The 20,941-nt window shown below is 38.2% G+C and overlaps 1 protein-coding gene across 39 annotated transcripts in view; it reads left to right on the top strand.

The window, feature by feature from the left end:
- Gulp1 (GULP PTB domain containing engulfment adaptor 1) overlaps nt 1-20,941 on the top strand; it is a 271,287-nt gene that overhangs the window by 68,284 nt on the left and 182,062 nt on the right. For 35 of the 39 annotated variants that reach the window (XM_087209608.1, XM_087209602.1, XM_004872306.4 and 32 more), the window contains exon 2: nt 19,488-19,586. The exons of the other annotated variants lie outside the window; for them this stretch is intronic. The gene's annotated coding sequence lies outside the window, so the exon portion shown is untranslated. The remainder of the gene's footprint in view (nt 1-19,487; nt 19,587-20,941) is intronic. 39 annotated transcript variants of the gene reach the window in all.

Raw genomic sequence — 20,941 nt, 5'->3', positions numbered from 1 at the left:
CTGTCTCCCAGTCTCTGATTGATTGACATCCAGCAGTTGGCCCCTCCTTGGTTAACTGATGATTCTCCCTTGCTCATTCTTAGATCTCAGCTCCTAATTTTGTAGACAGTGTCACTCATGACTAAAGAGAGTGCATTCTGCAAAAATAACTTCCCTTTTATTCCAGACAAAATAGTGTCACTTTTATTCTAAACTGCTAATAATTTTCAGGCAGAGAGATCTTCAGCCACAACCCACATAGCCTATATTTACTTACCACAGCTTTTAAAGATTACCAATTAGCCAATTTTATGTTTTCTTCTAACAGTAATTTTTCAAGAAATTGCAATTTTCTCTACTAGCCAAAAACTAGCAGAAGCATTCCAAGTTTTTATCACTTTTTTTGGCATCAAATCTTGGATGCATCGTACAATGGAAAATCCTTTGGCAGTAAGAGCTACTTCCACCTGTGAAATCTGTATTCTGATTTCTTAAGAGAAAGATTGATTTAATTATTAATATTGACTAAGCCAGGGTGAAGCTTTTATTTTATGGCTGGATCAGAATGTACACAATGTACACAAGGTTTGAATCTTCTACCTTGATAGCATTCTTTTCTGATGAGATGCTGGAGGGGGAGATTAAATGGAAACCATTTGGCTGTCATTTTTTGAAAGATAGCAAGGCACAAAATGGATATTTTAATATGGGGCAGTAAAACACAGGCTGCCTGTGAGAAATTTTATTGTGGGAAACATATATTTCATTTTGTTTTCTGATTTTCAAAATTGAAAAATAAATAGTTCAAATAGCAGTCTTGATTTTAATATATCATCAATAGTTTAGTTACTAAAGAATTGAGGACTAATTATTTGGTGGAATCATGAACTACAAATCCTCTTTTATAGTGGTGTAAACCTGAAAACATAATTATTTTCTCCAATAAATGATCAATTGAAAGCTCTTTGGCTTTTTAAAATGTCATTGCACTGTGTAAGTATGAGCAGATGACAATTATAGATATCTTGACCACCAGGTATTAAATGCCAAATACTCCGTGCAGCATTGAAAATGTTTTCCTGTGTAAATGTCTTTGGTGGGGAGTGTCTTCATTTATGTCATTTATTCACTTGTTCTGTTCCAAACATCCTCTATCTAGTCATTTTCAAGAAACATTAATGCCTATTTCTGACCTCAGTCTACTTAGATTAGAATCTCAGGGAGTGAAAAGGTTCTTAGCAAAGATGAAGATTTAGAAACATGACTCATATTATAATCCTAAAGCAGGAATTACAATGTGAGGCCCAGCAGACTTATGTGGTTAGAATGAGGTGGCAGAGGAGAGAAAAGGCACACAGCCAGCTCATGTAGGGCCTGTAGGTATCTAAGGGTCTGCAGAAATCATCAAATGTTTTGTGTTTGGGAATGGAAATAGTGTGATTTTATTTGCATAAAAAGATCCTTGTGACTTGAATATCACCAGAGAGGACATCCTCAGATATTTCTCATTTCATGTTTATTATGATTTATCATATGTTCACACCTAAAACACATCTAGGCATTTCCTTTTTTTATGGATTAATTTTTGAGAAGAAACTATAATGGAGAAATTGACACTTATTTATGCAGCTCTTAATAATTTGCTTTAGAGAGCAACTTAGTGCTCACCATGCCTTTGATGTAAATGGTGATAATTATCCTGTTAGAAAGAAGGCACAATTCTTTCAGGAGACTATGGTATTTGTGTTCATTAAAACCTTTTCTTAATTCAAATGGCTTTTGAATACAATCTAGTTATATCATGATTGCTGGTCTTCCAAATTTAATTCTGTTTCCTTCTTAATGATGGAATGTTCTTTGTAACTGCTGGCATGTATTGTCAACTCAATTTTTAAAAATAAAAATTGCTTCATGGCATCTTGATGAACCTGATTTAATGTACCTATGACTAATTGTCTGTCCTATCCTTCTGCATTTCACTCCAGAGTTCAGTTATTCTAATTGACTCATTTTCTGGAAATAAATTGTTAATTGTAAAACCACATTGGTCTCATTATTTTTCTGCTAGCACTACAAACAAAACTTTGGAGACTCTCCATGAGAAAGTTTTTTCTTGGTGAAATAAAATAAGACATAATGTTCATATCATGCTTTTGGAATTTTAGAATACACATTAATATATTAAAAATATGTGAAGTACTATAGCTAAAATTGTTTAATTTTCTTATCCAAGTGTTTTTCAAACACATTTGAGTATGTGCATACCAGTATTATACTTGTTACATTTCATAGAACTAGTATTTCTCAGAATTCATTTTAAGTTTCCCATATAGAACTGACTTTTATTTCTGCAGGTGGTACTATTAATGATGGCCTTACTCACCTGCACATGTTTATGTGCAAGAGTGGAAGACTTAGGATTCTTTCTGATGATGGACAGATGTGAAGTTTATTCCCTTATAAATGCTGACAGGACTTACAGATAAGCCTGTTAATGGTTTGTTGCTGCTCTTCTGAAGTATTAAATTTAAATTCACGGGCGACTACAAGCCTCTTTACACAGAGAATGACTGCAGTGCTCCTCATTTCATGCTGTAGACATTAGGGGATATGGGTACTTACTCTCTCTGCCCCCTTTGGTATATGATTTAGAAGGCTGGCAGTTTATCCTGGCTAAGAGAATAGAATATCCTCTGGTCCTTTCAGTGTAGCTTTTCTCATGAAATAAATAATAATTAAAGCTTTTGGAGGCTTCATTGCCTCTTATTTTCAATGAGTAAAGGAGAATAGAATATAGAAAAAAAAATACCTACTAATAGATGACTTCCATCTAATTAAAAAGAAAAGGTGGATTGTAAAGATAAGTGGATGGAATAACTAAGTGATTTGAAAACTCTTCTCCTGATTTCCCAAGAGCTTTGGGACAGCTTCTTGAAAACCTATCCCTTTCTCAATGTTTTTGTTTGTTTTGTTTTTTGGTACCTGGGATCGAACTCCAGTCCTTGCCCTTGCGCAGCAGGCAGCGAAACCACTGAGCTAAATCCTCGGCCCCAACTTTCTCAGTGTTTAATGTCTTTTCTATTAGCAGCATTGTCTGCTTTTTTTTCCAGAAAACATTTTGAGAGTCAATTGTGTTTGTAAGAATTTGGAATTATCACAATTAATTGCCTTTGATACCTTAAAGGGAATATTTTTAATACCTTTGAATGATTATGTCTTTTTGGGTGACATTTTAGCGTATAGATGATAATTTAGGATACATATGGATTTGTAGATGCTTTGCAACAACTTTGTTGTTCCTGAGAAAATTGAGTCTGATGATGAATGGGAGCTGTTGACAGCAATGGATATTCATCAAAGAGTACTTGACTAGAATTGAATTTAAGGTGTTTATAGAGAGAAAATTATGTGGAGGTGTAAAATTCATCCTGAAAATTTCAAGGGGTCTTAAAAGATCCTGGTGGCAGAGTTGAGATTTGCATTTATTTATGAGGTATTATTGAGGGCCAGTAGAGCAAGAAATGGGGAAAACTGCCAGTACAGAGAACTCTTCCAGGACTCTAGCACAGGGTTGATAGTCTGAATGTAGGAATGGAGAAGATGAAACAGACTCTAGCCCTTTCTTTGAAAACAAAATCTACAAGATGTGGTGACAGGATGTAGAGTTGAATGAAAGGGAAATGTGTGATATTTTCCAAGAGCTGACAACATTTGCAAGGTGAGAGATGCGAAGAGAAGAGCAGCTGTGGCCGTGATGAAGATCAGGGCTCATGTGGATGTGTCTAATTTGTGGCAGCTTTGGAAGCCAGCTAGTGGCAGTGATCTCTCTAATCATTCTTCACGTACTTGTGTTATATTAAACTTTATAGATTGTGTTCTGTTGAATGTATCAGACCTAATAGAAATTGTTTAAAAGGTACGTTAAAAACCTTCAGTTTCTGTGCAGTGGGCTTAGTGTATGCTGCTACTCTTTTATCATCTGTCTTCTTTAGAGCTACTTGACCTCCCCCTATTCTGCTCAGGAGAATCATTTATTATAGTTGAATACATAAATCAATTCTTATCGATGCCTACTTGATCATCCCACTCCCTGTGCTCACACAATGACAGCTCTTTTGCAAATCAGTACCAGAAAAATCCCTCTTGCCTGTATGTGTTGTTATATGGTGGGGGGAGCCGCTGAAATTGCTTGCTGATTCCCTGAAACTTGGATTTCTTCTCAAGGTTATGATTGAGCAGGGATGCCTTTGGAGAGAATTCGCATTAGAAAGTGAAGGGTTTTTTTTTTGGTACTGGGGATTGAACTTGGGACCTTGCACTTGTGAGGCTGGCGGTAGAACCACTGAGCTAAATCCCCAGCCCAGAAAGTGAAGGTTTTTAATTGTAAAGCGGTGTGTTCAACCTGATGCTAGGCCCTCAGCATCCACATTAGAGTTCTAGTGAAATCTCGCTAATTTGGAATGCTCAATCTCTAGGATAGTGCGCATGTGTGTACTTCATGTCAATTGATTTTGATCGCCACTTATAGAGTGTTTATATCATTGTCAAAGGACTCCAGCCTGTGATTCAAGTTCCAAAGGTAGCTGGGACAAGGTTTCAAAAATTACTGTTGACAGCATCTCTTCACCATGGTTTAATTAGCACAAGACATACTAGGAATATTTTCATTGGCAAAACAACTGCTTCTAATGATAGGCAGCTGGCTAGAAATATTGCCTAGGAACCCCTGCCTCACCAGCTGTGTGCTGGTCTGTAACTCCATGTAGACATATATTCCCCAGTCTTCCTTTAATAATTAAGAGCTGTTCTAGAATTTATTTTCGGGTCTGTTGGGAAGGTTAGTTAATAATCTTGAGAAGATGCTATTTTATTTGCCTTCCTGCTTTTCCCATGCCAGGGGCTTTTTTAGTGAGTTAAATGACAGGCCAAGGACCTCAGAGAACTTCTAAGAACAGGTCGTATGACTGCTTTTTCCTGCTAGGAAAAAATATGTATTTGCCTATGTTGCAGAATTTTCTTTCTGCCATTTTTCATTGTAAAATATACCTGGTGGTCAAGTTGTTTATAAGGAGACATAAAATTCTTGGGGACTGCCAATACTTACTAAAGGGAGGTTGGTAATTCTTGAATGAATAATGGTTTAGATCTTTTTACAAGTTTGCTGGACTGGAAACTGAAGAATTTTCCAGGAGTGAATGCAGTTTAGGAACAGTAAGTTCAGAGAGCGAAGGCCATCAAAGAAGGTTTGGTAAGGACATGAAAGTTTCTCCTGGGCCTCACCTGGCCTTGGGAGGAGGTACAGCAGAGTCCAGGCCTGAGAAGGACACAGCAGGTCTAGCTGGCCCACCAGCAATCTACTGCTTGTGTTATGGGACATGCAGAGACTGCACGCTAAGATGAGGCAAAAGAAGCAACACTGCTCCTGAGAGGTCAGAAGACCATGAAAAGACTGTTGTATGGGCTCTTAGAGATCACTAATGTGCTGCAGGAAAGAGCTGGGCAGACCCAGAGAGAACAAATAATCAGAACATTAATTTAATAGGTGAATTCCATACCAATGCTAGGGTCAGATCAGATGATGGAAACCTCAGAGTCCAACAGGGAAAGAAATAATCAAGACCAGCGATCCATTCCTCCTGCTCCATTGAAGAATACCCATTAGATGAGCCAATTTCTTCGACACTTTCAACAGCCAGAGCAACTGAGAAAGCAAAGATGACAGAGGGGAAGGAGATGCGGAAGGAGAGGCTGAAGAGAGAAGGAGGGCCTGGGTTAGAAGTTTTATACTGCACAGTGACTGGGATTTGGCAAGGAAAAACAAAACAAACAAAACATTTACACCACAGAAGGCAAAGATATATTCCCTAGAGAGATCAGGGCTACAATGTTTTATGGAATTTCAAGACAAAAAAACAAGGTTATGTTTGCTTTTGTCTGAGTGTTAACCATACATGTGTCTGTACTAACTACTTGAGCATCCATTACTGCATCTGAATGAGCTTCTCTTTTTTCTCTCCATCATCATCATCATCATCATCATCATCATCATCATCATCATCATCATCACCTTCTTTCAGTGCATTTGCTTCTCTTCTCTGTCCGCAAATACACAGGCTGTTCTCTGTGCTTTAGCTTCCTCTGTGTTAGGGTTTATATCCAGATGTTCCACCCAAGTCCGTGCAAGGGATTTACAGCTAACTTGTTCGGAGGTCGGGTCTGGTCAAAGGAGGTGGGTCACTGGGGTGGAGCCTGGAAGGATTCATTTCCTTACCTGCCTCTCCCCCCCTCACTCTCTACTTCTGTCTTCATGCCATGAGCAGCTCTCCTGTGCCATGAGCCTTTGCCATAGTGCCAGCCGACTATGGATTAACAGCAGTACAAATTGTGAGCCAAAATTAAACCTTGCCTCCTTTTAGTTGTGGTGTGGGGTTTTGTGTCCCAGTGATACTTGTGTCCCAGGACTGATACTTGTACCAGAAATGAGGTTGATGTAATGCTATGGGGCTGTGTGGTTCAGAAGCCATTGGAACAGGCTCGTATGAGGAACTTGGAAAGCATTGGAGATGCTGTCTGGAGAAGCAGCCCTAGAATTCGTAAGCCATGTTTGATAGGAAATTCTGATGGCAGCTCAGAAAAGGAGAATGCTCTTAGAAATGCAGACTATAAAGACCAGACTCAGGAAGTGTCAGTTGGGAACAAAAACTTCAGTGGCAGTTTGACTCCAGACCATGTGCATTATGCTCTGACAGAAAGTTTTTCTATATTTTGCTTATGTTCTAAGACTTTACAGGAGACTGAGGCCAGCAGCCCAGTTAATCTGTTGGAAGATATGTCAAGGCAGTTCAACATTCAGGCTGTGGCATGGGTACTGTTGGCAGCCTTTAACCAGCTTTATATTGAAAATCAAAAGCAAACTGCACAGGTAAAGCTCCACAGGTAAAGTTGGGGCCTGCAGAGTTGAGTTAAAGAAAGCTTGGTTGCTGAGATATTAGCATTAAAAGAAGCCACCTATGTTGCACCAGGAGGATGGGAAAAAATGGCTGAAGTGTATGTCAGGAAACAGCAAAACCCACTCTTTGGCTTGCAAAAGTGAAAGACTTTGCTTTGAGGAGAGAGTCCAAGGGCACTCTGTTAGGGCAAGCCAGCTTAGGGAATTGCTTTCACAGGATGCAGTTTCCCATGCCTAGCCGTCTAGGCACTCAAAGGCCTCTGCAACCACCCACAAGATACAAAAGGGCTCACCTACTGCTCCAGCTGATGGAGGACCTTGGCATCATCCATGTGGTACTGATTTTACCTGCATTAAAACACAAGAGTTGTGGGGCAGGAAGGCTTCCACTCAGATTTCAGAAAAAACAAAGCAAACCTAGAAGACCAGGCAGGGGAAGGGCAGGCGCTCTTCTAGTGTGTGAATCTGTGAGAGGGAAGCTGAAAGTGCAGTGGAGACCCCAGGATGTTGGAGAAACTAGGAGCATGGGACGTCTGAGGAAAACCACAAGAATTAGGCAAAGCCAGCTTATGAGAGAAACCAGGAGGGGTCCATCTACCCGTCCTGCTGTAGGGTGTGGGCAGCCACGCCCTTTGGAGATCTCAGCTTGCCACATCTTGCTCCAGGTGCTGGACAAGGAACTATGTGAAATAATGTTGCCCTGCAGGGTTTCGGTCTTCCCATTGGTTTTTATTGCCCTATTCCTTCTTTTGGGGATGGTCATGTTTACCCCATGCCTTTGTATGTCAGTAGTTGTAATTTAATTTTGTCTTTATTGTTTTGATTTCCACAGGGGCTCACAGCCAAGAATTTGCTTTGAGTCTCATGGGAGACTTTAGACTTGGACTTTGCAGCAATGCTGGAACTATTAGCACATTGCCAACTTAGAGCTGGACTAAATGCATTTTACATAAAGAGATGCAGATGGATCTTTCTGGGGCTGGAGTGAAATGTTACTGTTTATATTGAGATGTTTCCCCAAAGCCTTGTGCACTTATAGGTAGGGCTTTAACAAGGTGATTGGATTATGAGGCTTATCCTTAACCTGCTGTTGGGAGGTGGAGTCTGCTCAGAAACTGGGGGCGTGCCCGGGCTTTGCTGCTCCCTGCTCTCTGCTTCCTGTTCTCCACACTGTGAGCAGCTCACTGCCCTGTGATCCATCCTGCCTTGGAGCAGCTGGCTCTGGACTGAAATCTCTACAGGTTCAGTGAGTCAAACCTCTCTGTTTTAGTTGCAGGTGTTGTGTATTGTGTCCCAGGGACGACAAAAGTACTAAGATAAACGGCATTGCAGGACAGTTTATTTCTTAAATCCAGTGCTTTCCCCAGGCAAGGAAAGAGTGTGTACTCTTCGTCTTGTTTTTTGAGATGACATCCAGATACTTCCTTTACATTAGGTAATAGATACAGGCTCACATACTTTTACTTGTTGTGGTAATAAATGAACAATGATGTTACCTTTTTATATGTAGTTAAATTTTAGTTTCTGAGTTCAGATAATTAATATATACATTCTGTGAAGGCAGGGAATAGTTTTGTTCATAGTGCACTACTGTACCGACATATCCATTGACTTGCAACAAACAGTGGTGAACGAACACATTTTAATTAGTGGAATAATATTCTTTCCAGTTTGATCTCGGCCCTTGTCCATGTCTGTGTGGATGGGCCAGGATGACAGGGGACAAGGACAGGTGATGGGGTGTTGTCAGCCACAGGACACGCGGCTGGGTTCCGCAGAAGCATCAGGTCTGAGGTTCCAGTGAGCTGGCTCCAGGCCCTTTGGAGGAAATAGATTAGCTCCGGGACAAACAAGAGGGTGCTTTAGCTTGTGGGTCTGGCACGTCAGTGGAGAAGCAGGAGGTATTTTAATATGGGGGCAACCCAGGGCTATCATAGGTGTTCTTTTTGTAGCCTGGCTCACCCATGCCAGTGAGTAAGATTTATTTGTGAAGTTTCAGTCCCTGGAGGTAGAGTGTGACAAAAGTATGATATGATCCAAGGTATTCAGGAACAGGTATCATACTGAAGCCTCGGATGGGGTGCACAACTAGGAATGTGGGTGTCTGTGTTTCCTCAGTGGAATGGTTGGCTTCAGGCAGGCAGGAGGCTGCAACTAAGAGTGCTATCCTTACGTCATAAAGAAGTGACAACTTTAGTGAATGAGAACTGGAAAAGCCTGTCCGTGATGGCGAACCCTTTAGAGCTTTCAGTGATAACCAGCAGCCCTCTGCAGCACGTGTGCCATAGGTCTGCCACCACTGGTGCTTTGTTTCCCTTAAAAGGTGTTAACTGAGGTGGCAGTGGGGGGGGCGGTCAGCTGTGAACCCTGGGAAATGAGAAAGAGGTGATGTTCTGTGTGCATACTTGAAACTATTTATCTCTTTTGTCCTTTCCTCTTTGAATCTTTCTCACTTTTTTAACCTCCTTTCTACTTTGCCTCTCTGCCTCTTCTCTTTTTCCACCTTCTCTCTACCCTTACCCCTCCTATTTTCTTCCTCCCAAGGGGGAAGACCTGATTTTGTAAGTATGGGAAAATTCTGTAGTTCATGTTTTTATGATATGAGAAAATAAAATCTAGCATATAACTCAGAATAATCTAGGAAAAATGTGTGGGGCTTCTTAGTGTTGAGGAAATACGTAAAGTTGAGAAAGGATGTATTTTTCTGCTGCACAGATATAGTCTAAGAATGCATTTAGTTTAGTCTTGAGTAAATAAAAACATGATAACACGTAGTGTTTTCAAACTATCAAAAAATACCAAAGCCACAGGAAGATGTTTGCTTCATTGTGAAGAGAGAAATCATAGCATAAGTTTATTGTTTTTGCTTTTGAATTAGGTAGAGAAGAACAGATACATGGGTGAAGAGCATCTTTTCTTTTTTGGATACTATAGTGTTTTTTTTAGTGACTTTGAGATATGTAACAGATTTCTGTGGCTTTCTTTTCTTTTCATTGGAGTGGTATAGTTCTTTGAGAGTAATAATTGGCTGGAGTAAATATAAAATACAGAATTGTGTATGATGAAGTTTTCACTGTTGTTTTTAGAAGAGAGGATGTTAAGTTCTTTGGGTTGCAAGGGAAAAGACTCACTCCAGTTACCTCAGCAAGGCTAAGTTCAAGCTGAAGAAGACAGGAGTTCCCGCCAGCAGTCTAGTCTTTAGGAGAACTCAGAAAAGGGAATGATATTCAGAAAGGAAAAGCAACCAGTGGAGCTCTGAGCAGATTCCCTCTGCCTCCTAGTGCCAGAGTTTCTTCTCTAAGGTATGGGAGAGCTACAGCTCCCTTTTGTCTTGCTTTTTCTGTTGGTAAAAATACTTTCTTTCAGATTGTGTTTCTCCACTTGGTTACTCTGGGTCAGTTTCTGATCACTCATGATTATTTTTCATCACTCATGATTATTTTTCATGACTTTTCCTGCCTCCTAACACATGGAACACATTTTTCTCTCTGCGTGTGTTTTGTTTTCTGTTCTAGCTACGAACAGACTGATTGAGCATCTAGGGTAACTAAGTCTTAGTTTTGCTTAAGCAGAGCTTGTGTTCATGTGGGGAGCAGCTTCCCATGTAAGCTGCAGATGATGTAGTCTTGGTCCAGGGGCTCGTTCTGGTCTCTTATGCTTAGTGCCTCGAGTAGGGCTACTCTGCCGGCAGGAGCATGAGGGTAGGACACTGATGGATTTATTGGAGTGGTGGCAGGCATCCTCCAGGCACACAGCTGGCCAGCTGGAGAGCAGTGAGAAATCTCTTTGGTATGCAGAGTGCAGTTTTTGGAGGATCTGTAGTGTCTGGATCAGGGAACTGCTCATAACTGGCCTTTCATTGATTTCTGCTTTGAGTGAAGCCATCAGTGAATGGAGCTGTTGCCCATGTAGTTTTGATGCTTTCTTTGGATCTAATTGAGTATTTTATGCATGACCTCATTTAATTCACAAATTTTCCTTCTTATTTAATTTTTATTCATTAGTTGATGGGTACTTTAACCCATAGATAACACTTGAAAATACATAGACAACTTTACGAGAATTTAAACTTACTTGATAATGTTGGCATCCGTAAGTATGTAAAGTCTTTTCAGTTTCAAAAAGTCTTAAAGATTGCATCTCAGAGTGTTTTCTGTATCTTAAGTAACTGCTTTACTGTGAAGTCCTTGAGCAGAAACTGGAGAATTATGTCATGTAGTATTGGCTAAAAGTACAGAGTTTTTTAAAATGTCAGGTGAATTTATCTTTCAAATAGTGTATGTGTCATTTCTGTGTAACTGTCATGTATGTGTGTTCCTTATTTGTTGTTTGATTTTTGGCAAGATAGAGCTTATGACCGATTGATAAGATTTTTCTCCTTTGCTTTTCTCATCCAAATCCTTCCCAAACATCTATCGGGCATTTACTATGTACCAGCTACAAAGAAAGTGATGTAATTTTTTTTGTCTAATTTGGACATACGATAAAGCTGTGGTTGCCATGCTTGTAATACAGCTGACAAAATGTAAGTAGTTTGAATTCTACAGTTTTCTTGATGAGGCAACAGTTTCTGTTCATTTGTACAAGCATCTGCTGCATTCTTTCAAACTTCATAGTGGGTCTGTTTTCTACTGTAGCAGATATTCTTGGCAGGTATTAATAGAAAAAATAATAATGCATTATTTCTCTTGACAACAATTCATAGAATGGAATAGTTTTCCTGTAAGACTATACTTTCCATACAGTGGGTAAGAGATTTCCTTTTTAGTACTATTAGTAACTCATTAAAAGTTCACATACAGGAAGAGTGAAATCAAATGATAGGATTTCAGCATGTAAACCAGGCATGCATGCTATCCTCTACTTGTAAAAAGGAGATAAAGTTACAATATTCTTTTAATATTGATTGTGTCTTTGGTAAAAGGAGGAAAATGCAACTCTTCATATAGGACAGGATTGTTTTGAAAATAAAATGTCATTAGATCAGTGAAAATATTTTGAAAAGTGAAAAGCACCTTACAAATTCATCATCGTCAGAGGCTGACTTAGTTTGTACAGAGCGTTCGTTACTTAGGAGTTAAGAATTAAGTTAGACGCAAGCTCTTAATAGACTAACATCCATTTTAGTATTGTAAAAATTATTGTTATAACTTATTTACATGTATGTCTGCTCTACTAGATAAGAAGCTAAATTTCTCCGTCTGCATTCCTACTCTGCAGTACAAGGCCACCCCTAGGGAAGGTGTTCAGGAAGTGTTCATTGGATGAATAAAACCGGGAGAAGATGAAGAGCGAGCAATCTTGAAGATTACATAATTGATTATTATAATCTATTGATACAGCTTCTAGTCATATTTAGTAAAGAGAGATGAATGCTAAGTCATTGAAGTTGCTGTACTTCAGACAGCGAGACTGGAAGAATTTGTCCTTTTATTTCACTTTTTTCAATGTAAATGGTTGCAACAAAATATAAAAATGATATGCTCTGGGCAGTATTGTCCTTATTATCTGCACTGTGTATTGTTCTGATTTAAGTGTTTTCATGCACAAAAAAGTGATGGAGACCATTTTACCCAGTTTCATCTAGTAATGAGTTTTCCCGGGTGTGATTTCCCATGGTTAGTGCTAGTTTTTCCCCTTAATGAATAGATTCAGAGAACTGGGGAGATTGCTCTTTCCTTATTTACTTTTTTAAACTACTCACAGCTTGGATATTAGACACACTCGGTAGCAGATGATCTATTTTTTATAGCTCAATATTGAAAGGTCTTAGTGAAAGTTTACATACAAATGTAGAGTCTGATATGATTTGCTGGAAAAGGGAAATTTTGGATGTAAATTTTACCTTTTCAGCACAAGCTATATTTTTTCTGAAACATATCTTTTGCAGCTGGTAACATGCTGTTGAATGTGAATTCTTTTGAAGTATATTCACAGGAGAGAAGAGGATAGACATTATTGGAATCAAGTCCAAGTATCCTATAGGTTATTTTGACAAAACTTCCACTTAATTGTCAGGTGAAATTAAACATCTTATTATACTGACATTTATAGCACTCTTTATTCTTCTGATAAGTCTGACTAAAGAAAAGGATAGCTGGGGCTGGGGATTTAGCTCAGTGGTTTTGCCGCCTGCTGAGCAAGCACGAGGACCCGAGTTCAATCCCCAGTATCAAAAAAATAAAAAGAAAAAAAGAAAAGGATAGCTGTATCTACTCTAAACTGTATCACTGGATTTTGGGAGATGAGACTTAAATGAAATGATTACAGTCATCATTGCTCACAGATAAGGAACTATCTTCTTGTATCATGGAATAATTGAAAAAGTTAAAGTTTTGTTAAGGTAGAAGAAGTTCCTTTCAATGAGGAAAATGTGAGAAAAGGCTGACCAGAAAGAGGTTCACAGTTTGGTAAATAGAACAGTGGTCCCTTATGGTCATTTTGTGTATTCACTTTAGATTTGCTACATCTTATGAGGGTGGCAAAGGAAATGATTCAAATATATAATACATGGCTTGCATCCTAATTTCTCCATTGGTTATAGTTCATTGAATTCTGTTTGATTTGGGATGGAGTGCTTGCAGAGAGGGGGAAAATGGAGAAGAAAATTCTAAAATCAGGTATCTTCGGGGACCAGTGGATGTTTACATAGTATAACATATTTGAATCAATTTAAGAGAAAAGAAAAATAGTCATAGCATTTCTATAAAGCAGCAATGGTGAAAAATGAACTTCCTCAAGAAAAACTTTTATTCATTTAAAAGTGATATTTGGGGAGAACTTTCTAATACTTTATGATGTTTTGTTTTGCTGTCATATATATGAGAATTCAGTCTTCAAATTAAATTGTAAAATTGTAGACCCCCATAGCTGTTATAAAATTCTTATAAAGTTAGTTGTGTTTCTAGCTCTGTAAGTACTAACAATTCATGCTCATTTTTAAATAGGCCACTCAGGTATCATCTAGCAGATATTGAATCTGTAGGCATTGAAAAGCTGTTAAAGGTCCAGGTGTTGAAGTGCATAATTACTCCAGGAACTTCTGTGACCAGTTGGTAGGACACAGATTTACTTAGCCATTGTTCTTGTGCAGAGCTTCAAAGAAGTAAGAAAGTAGCTTTTAGAGTTAGAATAATTCTATTCAAGAATCAAAAGTTTTTAATTGGTTTGCATTGTAATTTATAATATTAATTGACTAGTATTGAAGAGATATCATTTACTTTGTGTAATTTTAAAATGAGAAAATGTTCCACATCACATATTGCATGTCAGCTTTATGAAATAATTCATATCTCTCCTAAATCTGTTGATCTACATTTTAACACATGCATCTCTGCTATCTTCAACAGAAGTGAAGGTGTAATTCACATAATAATACCTGAACCAAAATTTGATGAAAGGCTATATTATATCTCACAGAAGCATAAAAATTTCAAAATACAGATTACTTCAAAACCAGTACTTTTTGTACTGGATTATATTGATGTAAAATATATTTCCGATTGTGTTGAAGTGTTTTTGTAATTCAGAATAAATGGTAACCAATTACAGTGTAATTACAACTAGTTTAGAATAAAGACAAAGATTAATAAAGCTTCTGCTCTCCACCCTCCCACCAGTAAGCAGGAAAACGAAGACTGAATTGCAGCTCCTCGAAATTTGTCTTTACATGTGTTACACACTTTATGGATATTCTCATGAGAAAAATTAAACTGCATAGGAGTAGATGCATCAACTAATGACTTTTTATGTAATCCAGGTTATTGAATGCTTTCTAGCCTAACTTTTGATTAAAGGGTCAACCACTGATTCATGGGGAATCAGAAAATGATGGGGAATTATTAGATAAAAATTCTGTTCCTACAAGTTTCACAGCCAAAATCTGTATTTGTGGTGTTTTATGATAAGGCACGAAGTATTGCTGGGCATGGTGGCACACTCTTATAATCCCAGCACTCAGGAAGCTGAGGCAGGAGGGTTGCCCTAAGTGTGAGGTCAGCCTGGGCTACATAGTGAGTTCAGAACCAACCTGAATTACACAGTGAGATTTTGTCTCAAAAAAGAAAAACAAAGACACAAGGGATTAAAGCTCATTAAATCTATAAAACATGCTAGATAAAAATGTGAGCATTAATTCAATAAAATTCTTTTAACAACTTTGGTAATGAGTGGCTCAGAGAATTTAAATAACATGTCAAAATCACCAGCAGGTATGGATGGAGTCATGATCAGGACCTTGAGCTGTTAACTCCAGAAACTGAGATTTTAGCCACTATATTCTAGTGTTCCCTCTAATTATGAAATGATATTAATGGAAACATTTACAGCCATTAAAAGTCATGCTTCAAAAGTGTATCTCAAATGTACACAGATTTAGATTTTAATAGAAAGAATTTGACAAGAAAATAGTACTTTTCTTGTGATTTAAGTGTGAATCCACTTTTCACAGCCACAAGCCTTCTCGAGAAAGCAAATAATGCAGTCTTCACTCTAATTGCTCAAGCCAGAAGTCTGGCATTAACCCTTACTTCCTTCACCACCTGCATGCAGATAAATCAGATAAATCCAGTTCTACCTAACACCACAAACTCTTGAGGTGGTCTCCCCTGTCACTGCTGTTTGCCCGTCCTGAAAGTGGCCATGTTGTTTCTCATTCCCTAGCTTTTTGTTGCCATGTTCTTTCTTCAGCTAAGGCCTTTCCCAACTTCCCCACTGGACAGTTTCTAACTGAAGGTTCTCAGGCTCCATCTCTTTCAAGAACATTTACCTGAACCTTCTGTGTATTTCTGCAGTGCCCAGCCTTGCCATGTTCATAGTCATTACTACACTGACAAAGGCAAAAGTCAACATAGACTTATTTTCTTCTCATACTGACGAATACAGTTAGGCATTCCATAGATGTTTAGTGGATGTTGATTTATGAACTAATTGCTTTTCCAGGGTACCTCCTTGCAGGGTAGGGGTGTAGTTGTGGTGATGTGTGTGCCACCCGTACTCTTCCTGAGAAGACTGGAATGTACAGGACTGATTGCCCTGAGTTGTTCAGGACAATCATTCTAAGTCACTGTGTTCACCTTTGCCTAGAAGACTATGGTGAAAACATTTGAGAATACATTTTAAAGACTTACTGAGGGCTTTGTACTTTGTCCAAAGGGAGATACGGTTAGCTGCCTTATTAGGGAAGTCAGGGCTGCGGAAGATGTCTGGGTGTGGGATAAACGGGGAGGAAACAAAATGGAATTTGTGGTGTTAAGTAGCATTGAATTTACTCTGATTTAACTGCAAGTTGGTGGTGAGGGAGATGAGGGTTAATGCCACATTTCTAGCTTGAGCAATTAAGAGTGAAGATTGTATTATTTGGTTACTAAAAGTCTGAAGTAATAGGACACACTCAGAGAAAAATGCAAAAAAGGGAAAAAGGAAAGAAGAAAAAATTAGAGGCAAAGATCTAATTTTGTATACTTCTGAGTTTGAGAATCTGTTGGCAATACGTCTGTAGGTAGACTTTTTTACAACAATTTACAAATTAAATTGAAATATTAGGTTCTTGAACCTAAGTAAAAAAGAAAAAATGATTTTGAAAACCTTTTATTATGATAATGATGGTCTCTGTCAGCTGATGACAAGTGGCAATACCCTTTGGACTGGTTTGTTAGTTTAGTTTGGTGTTATTGTATATGGAACATTGAAAAGATAAAAGTGTTACACTGACAAATTGACAAAAGTAGTCACGTTGCAATTCTGTTTTCCTTAGTGAGTATTGTTGCAAAAAATGCTTGGGTAAAGCAGTGGTTGTCTCCAGCTAATTTTCTATACCTCTTCCAGCACGGGAATTACAAAAAAATGGTGGTAAAACAGTACCACATGGAATATATTATGTTCATAGTAAAATTTTGAGAGTGATTTACATTGGACATCAAGATTTTATACTTTAAAATATTTTCAAAGGGCCCGGGGATTTAGCTCAGTGGTTTCACTGCCTGCTGCGCCAAGCACAAGGACCTGAGTTCAATCCCTGGTACCAAAAAAAAAAATTTTTTTCAAAGGAGCAGTTCATAAGTCAGTCTCATTTTTTGCAAGATTATTCAAAATTCTTTCTATGAACAAGCCTAATCATACCAGGCATGGAATAGTAGATCCAATTCAGTCTGTGACATTTTCCTGTGAGAAGAAAGGCAGAGATAGGAGTGAGTTTGTTCCTGTTTTGAAAAAATGTGGATATTTTTACACTGTTCTTTATTCTGTCACATTGCATAAAATATTCTCATTTAGAAAAATATTTCCTGCAGCAAGACTGTTTTAGTCATGCTGAGGTCAAGATGAAAGCTCTGGGAATGTTAAATTGAACTGATCATTCTAAGGAAAATTTCTTGGAGAATTTCTCTCCAATTTTCTGTGTAAAATCAGTATTTGCCACAATATACATAGGGAAATAACTCTTACCCTAAAGAAGAACTGCTTTTACCTCCATATTTTCTTTTCTCTTGCCTGAGACAAATAAAGGAGAAAAACATGGTCCATTAAAAAATCTTTGGGAATCATGATAGGGTTTTCCAGTTTTTGCCATGCATCACATTTGAAGTTCCTTGTCCTGGGTCAGCAGACCTGTTTCAAGACTTGGATGTGTATAATAGCACAGTCTTTGCCTCTATAGGAAACATAAAATGTGCTGTATCATTCATGCTCCCTAAGAGCTCATAATCGGTAAGAGAATACATATGATTTAATAAACAAGAGCATCCCTGGGTACGCAAATATTCTTCAGCCTAAAATCAGTAAAATCTCTGTAAGTGGCCTTAAAATATGCCCTGCTTATATTTTGATTTAGATTTTTCCATGACAGATGGTGTTGGTGATCTGCTTATATATGACCTTTTCCCCTCAGTGCTACAGTTCACACTGTAGAACTTCAAATGCCAGTTCCTGCATTTCTTTACCTAAGGTATTCTCCAATGACAACTTTGTCAAAGAAAGCAGGCTGCAAATCTCAGGCAGTTAATGCCCCCGGGAGCAGCACTCAGCTGCTGAGAAATGAGAGTTGGTGTGTAAATACCCTGCTCTGTCATTTTTCCAGGGAAATAGCACCAGCAGTATATTCTACTTTGGATGTCAGATTTGCTGATCCACATTACACTTCAATTGCCAGCAGTTGCCTGATAATACTGTCTATTAGTACAAGGCCTTACACTACGAGTCTCACTTCTTTTCCTACTGGTGGTTCCAATGATCATCTCCCAGAAGAACATCTTGTGCTTGAAATATTACCTCCAGATTTCTCCCTTTGTAACCTAAACTAACATTCATCCCTCCCTCCCTTTCCTCCTTTTTTCCCTCCTTCCATCCCTTCTTTCTTTGCCCCTTCTTTTCTGTATTAATTCCTTTCTAGAGTTATGTTAGAAAACTGAAAAGGAAAAGTGAACAAATAGATTAAAAGCTTCTAAAAATGATTGTGCCTAAGATGGGAAAAGATAGTTTTTGGAATTCAAATGGATTAGATGCAAACACATACATAACAATAATGTTTGACATCTATTTCGATGAAAGTAAAAATATAGTTCTGCCATTACTAATATCTGTGTCAAGGTGTTTGTATCAAAGTTGTGGGAGGCCAGAACGATGCCCCTCACCTCCACCTCCCAATACTGAGGATTAGACCCACGGCCTCATGTATGCCGGGCAAGGACACTACACTGAGGGACATCCCAGCCTTTTTTATTAATTTCATTTTTTGAGACAGAGTCTTGATAAGTTACCTCGGATAGCCTCCAACTTGCAGTCTTCCTGCCTCAGCCTCTTGAGTAGCTGGGATGACAAGTGTGTGCTAACACAGCTTTTCTAGTTTTCTCCTTTCTGTTTGGTGATTTGGCAGGAAGAGATACTATCCTATGAAGTTTTCTGCTTCTATTGAATTTGTGTCCAAAGTACCTTTGAAATGATTGAATTAAAGGAAGAGAATTCATGCTGTTGTGTCTGCTAGGAAAGACTTTTAAATTTTTTCCGTCGGGATAAAAGATTTAGGTCTTAACCAGTTGATGTGTCTGTTCTAGTTACAGCATGATAAGGAGCAGGGCAAGGTGTCTCAATGCTTTACATAGCAATCGAAGTAGAGTGAGAAAGAAAGTGAATCTCTGCTTTCTGGTACCATTCCTTTCCACCTTCTTAGTCATCAGAGCAGGGTGTGAGCTTTCCTGGTCTACTTAGCTATAGGGGAGAGAGAGCTGAGCTACCAGTACTGCTGCAGGATCAAGGCACGCCTTGTCGATCAGCTGTGGCTGTCTTCCTGTAGTAACATATCTAGAAGTTAAAATAGGTAATTCATCATCTAACAGTTCTGCTCTTTGCCATTGTCTAGCACTCTGTAACTTTCCTTTTTTAGAAAAATTACACATTATTGCTTTCTTACTATGTGATACTTTTTTCAGCTTTCACAAGGAATAAAACTAGAACTTTAGGAGATGCTTTCTAATCTCTGAATTATACGTAAATGCAATTGTTTTGTCTACTAAGTCCAACTGTAATTTTATTTTTAGTTATATGTGATTCCGTTTCATATTCACAGGGGAGAAAGTGAAAGAAGGAGAGTTCTGATGGCACCCCTATGATTGAAGCTGTGTAGTTGTCTGGGTAGATTCAGTCAGCTGTATTTGGGCATATTCAGGTAAGAATAAATGACTGGTGATATACTTCCCATCATTTCCAAAGAATTATTTGAAACCCTACGAATGCTTTTACTTTTACTGAGTATTAAAATGTAATTTTATTATAAAAATGATAAAACCCCTAAAATAAAATAAAATTGAAATAGGACCAAAAACCTATTTTTTAAAAGTAACTTCTGAGACCCTTCAGTTCTATATCATTGTATTGCTTTGCTGCTTTTTCCTTTTAAGGCAAACTGTTGTGACGTTATATGATTATTTGTTGATTTTCTTTATTGCTATTATTGTTAATTTATTTACTTTTGGTACTAAGAATTAAACGTATAGCTTCACACATGCAAAACAAGTGCTGTACCACTGAACTATACCTCCAGCCTTCTTTATTACTTTTCTAACAAAATATTTGTTGAGAATATCAATTAATGTTTTGTATTGAGGTCTGAATCCTTAGTACTTATGAATGTGAAATTATTTGGAAGCTCACAGAACTAAAGATCATTAGATGTGCTCATCCTGGATTAATGAGGTAAACCTTGAATTCATTGATATGCATCTTTAAACACACACACACAGGGGAGGAGAGGAGCATGCGAAGATACAGTTAGAGACATCTATTTCTCTTCAGCTTGTGTGATGCACCCACAAATCATAGAAGAGCCACCAGACTCTGGAAGACTCAGGAACAAAATCTCCCTGTAGTTTACTGAGGAAGTGTGGCCTTTTCAACATCCTGATTTCAGACTTGTAGCTTCCAGAACTTTGAGAGAATAAATTTCTGTTCTCTGAAGCTACTCAATGGTAATTGTGGTTCTTTGTTTTGCCAACATCAGGAAACTAATATACCACTATTTCCGTAGTGTTCTGTGTTACAGACATAGGTCCCTAAGTCTTGCCTACCAAGAGCAGAAATCACAAAAGGTCATGAATACCAGCAGGCAGAGAAACCAGATGCCGTCGCAGAAGCTACATATTTCATCGGGTTTCTGGATACTTTGTGTGCTGTATCCACATAGATGAAACAAACTCAGTAGACCAGAGATTAGAATCATTACCTCACATTCTTAATGTTAGGATCTTTGATGTATATTTGCTACCTCTGTGATTAGAATTATGATTCACTTGGAAAATGGAATTAGTGAACTTAGACGCGGATGAAATTCCTTCTGTCTTAATACTCATTAACCTCTGTTGACTAAGCAGCTGCAGTTTGTTTTTTCCATTCTGTTCTGTACATTTTATCACTTATTCCTGTCTTTTCAATCTCATTTCTGTTGTCTTCAGGCTTGTACAATCTCTTTCCAAAAGTAGTGGAATAATCATTAAATGTTCAGACTCCTTTGAGGTTTTCCTCTTC

The sequence above is a fragment of the Heterocephalus glaber genome, unplaced genomic scaffold, assembly GCF_053883595.1.
Source record: "Heterocephalus glaber isolate CG9 unplaced genomic scaffold, H.glaber_assembly_v1.0 deba00001058, whole genome shotgun sequence".
Classification (NCBI taxonomy): domain Eukaryota; kingdom Metazoa; phylum Chordata; class Mammalia; order Rodentia; family Bathyergidae; genus Heterocephalus; species Heterocephalus glaber.
This window is presented reverse-complemented; position numbering and strand designations above follow the sequence as displayed.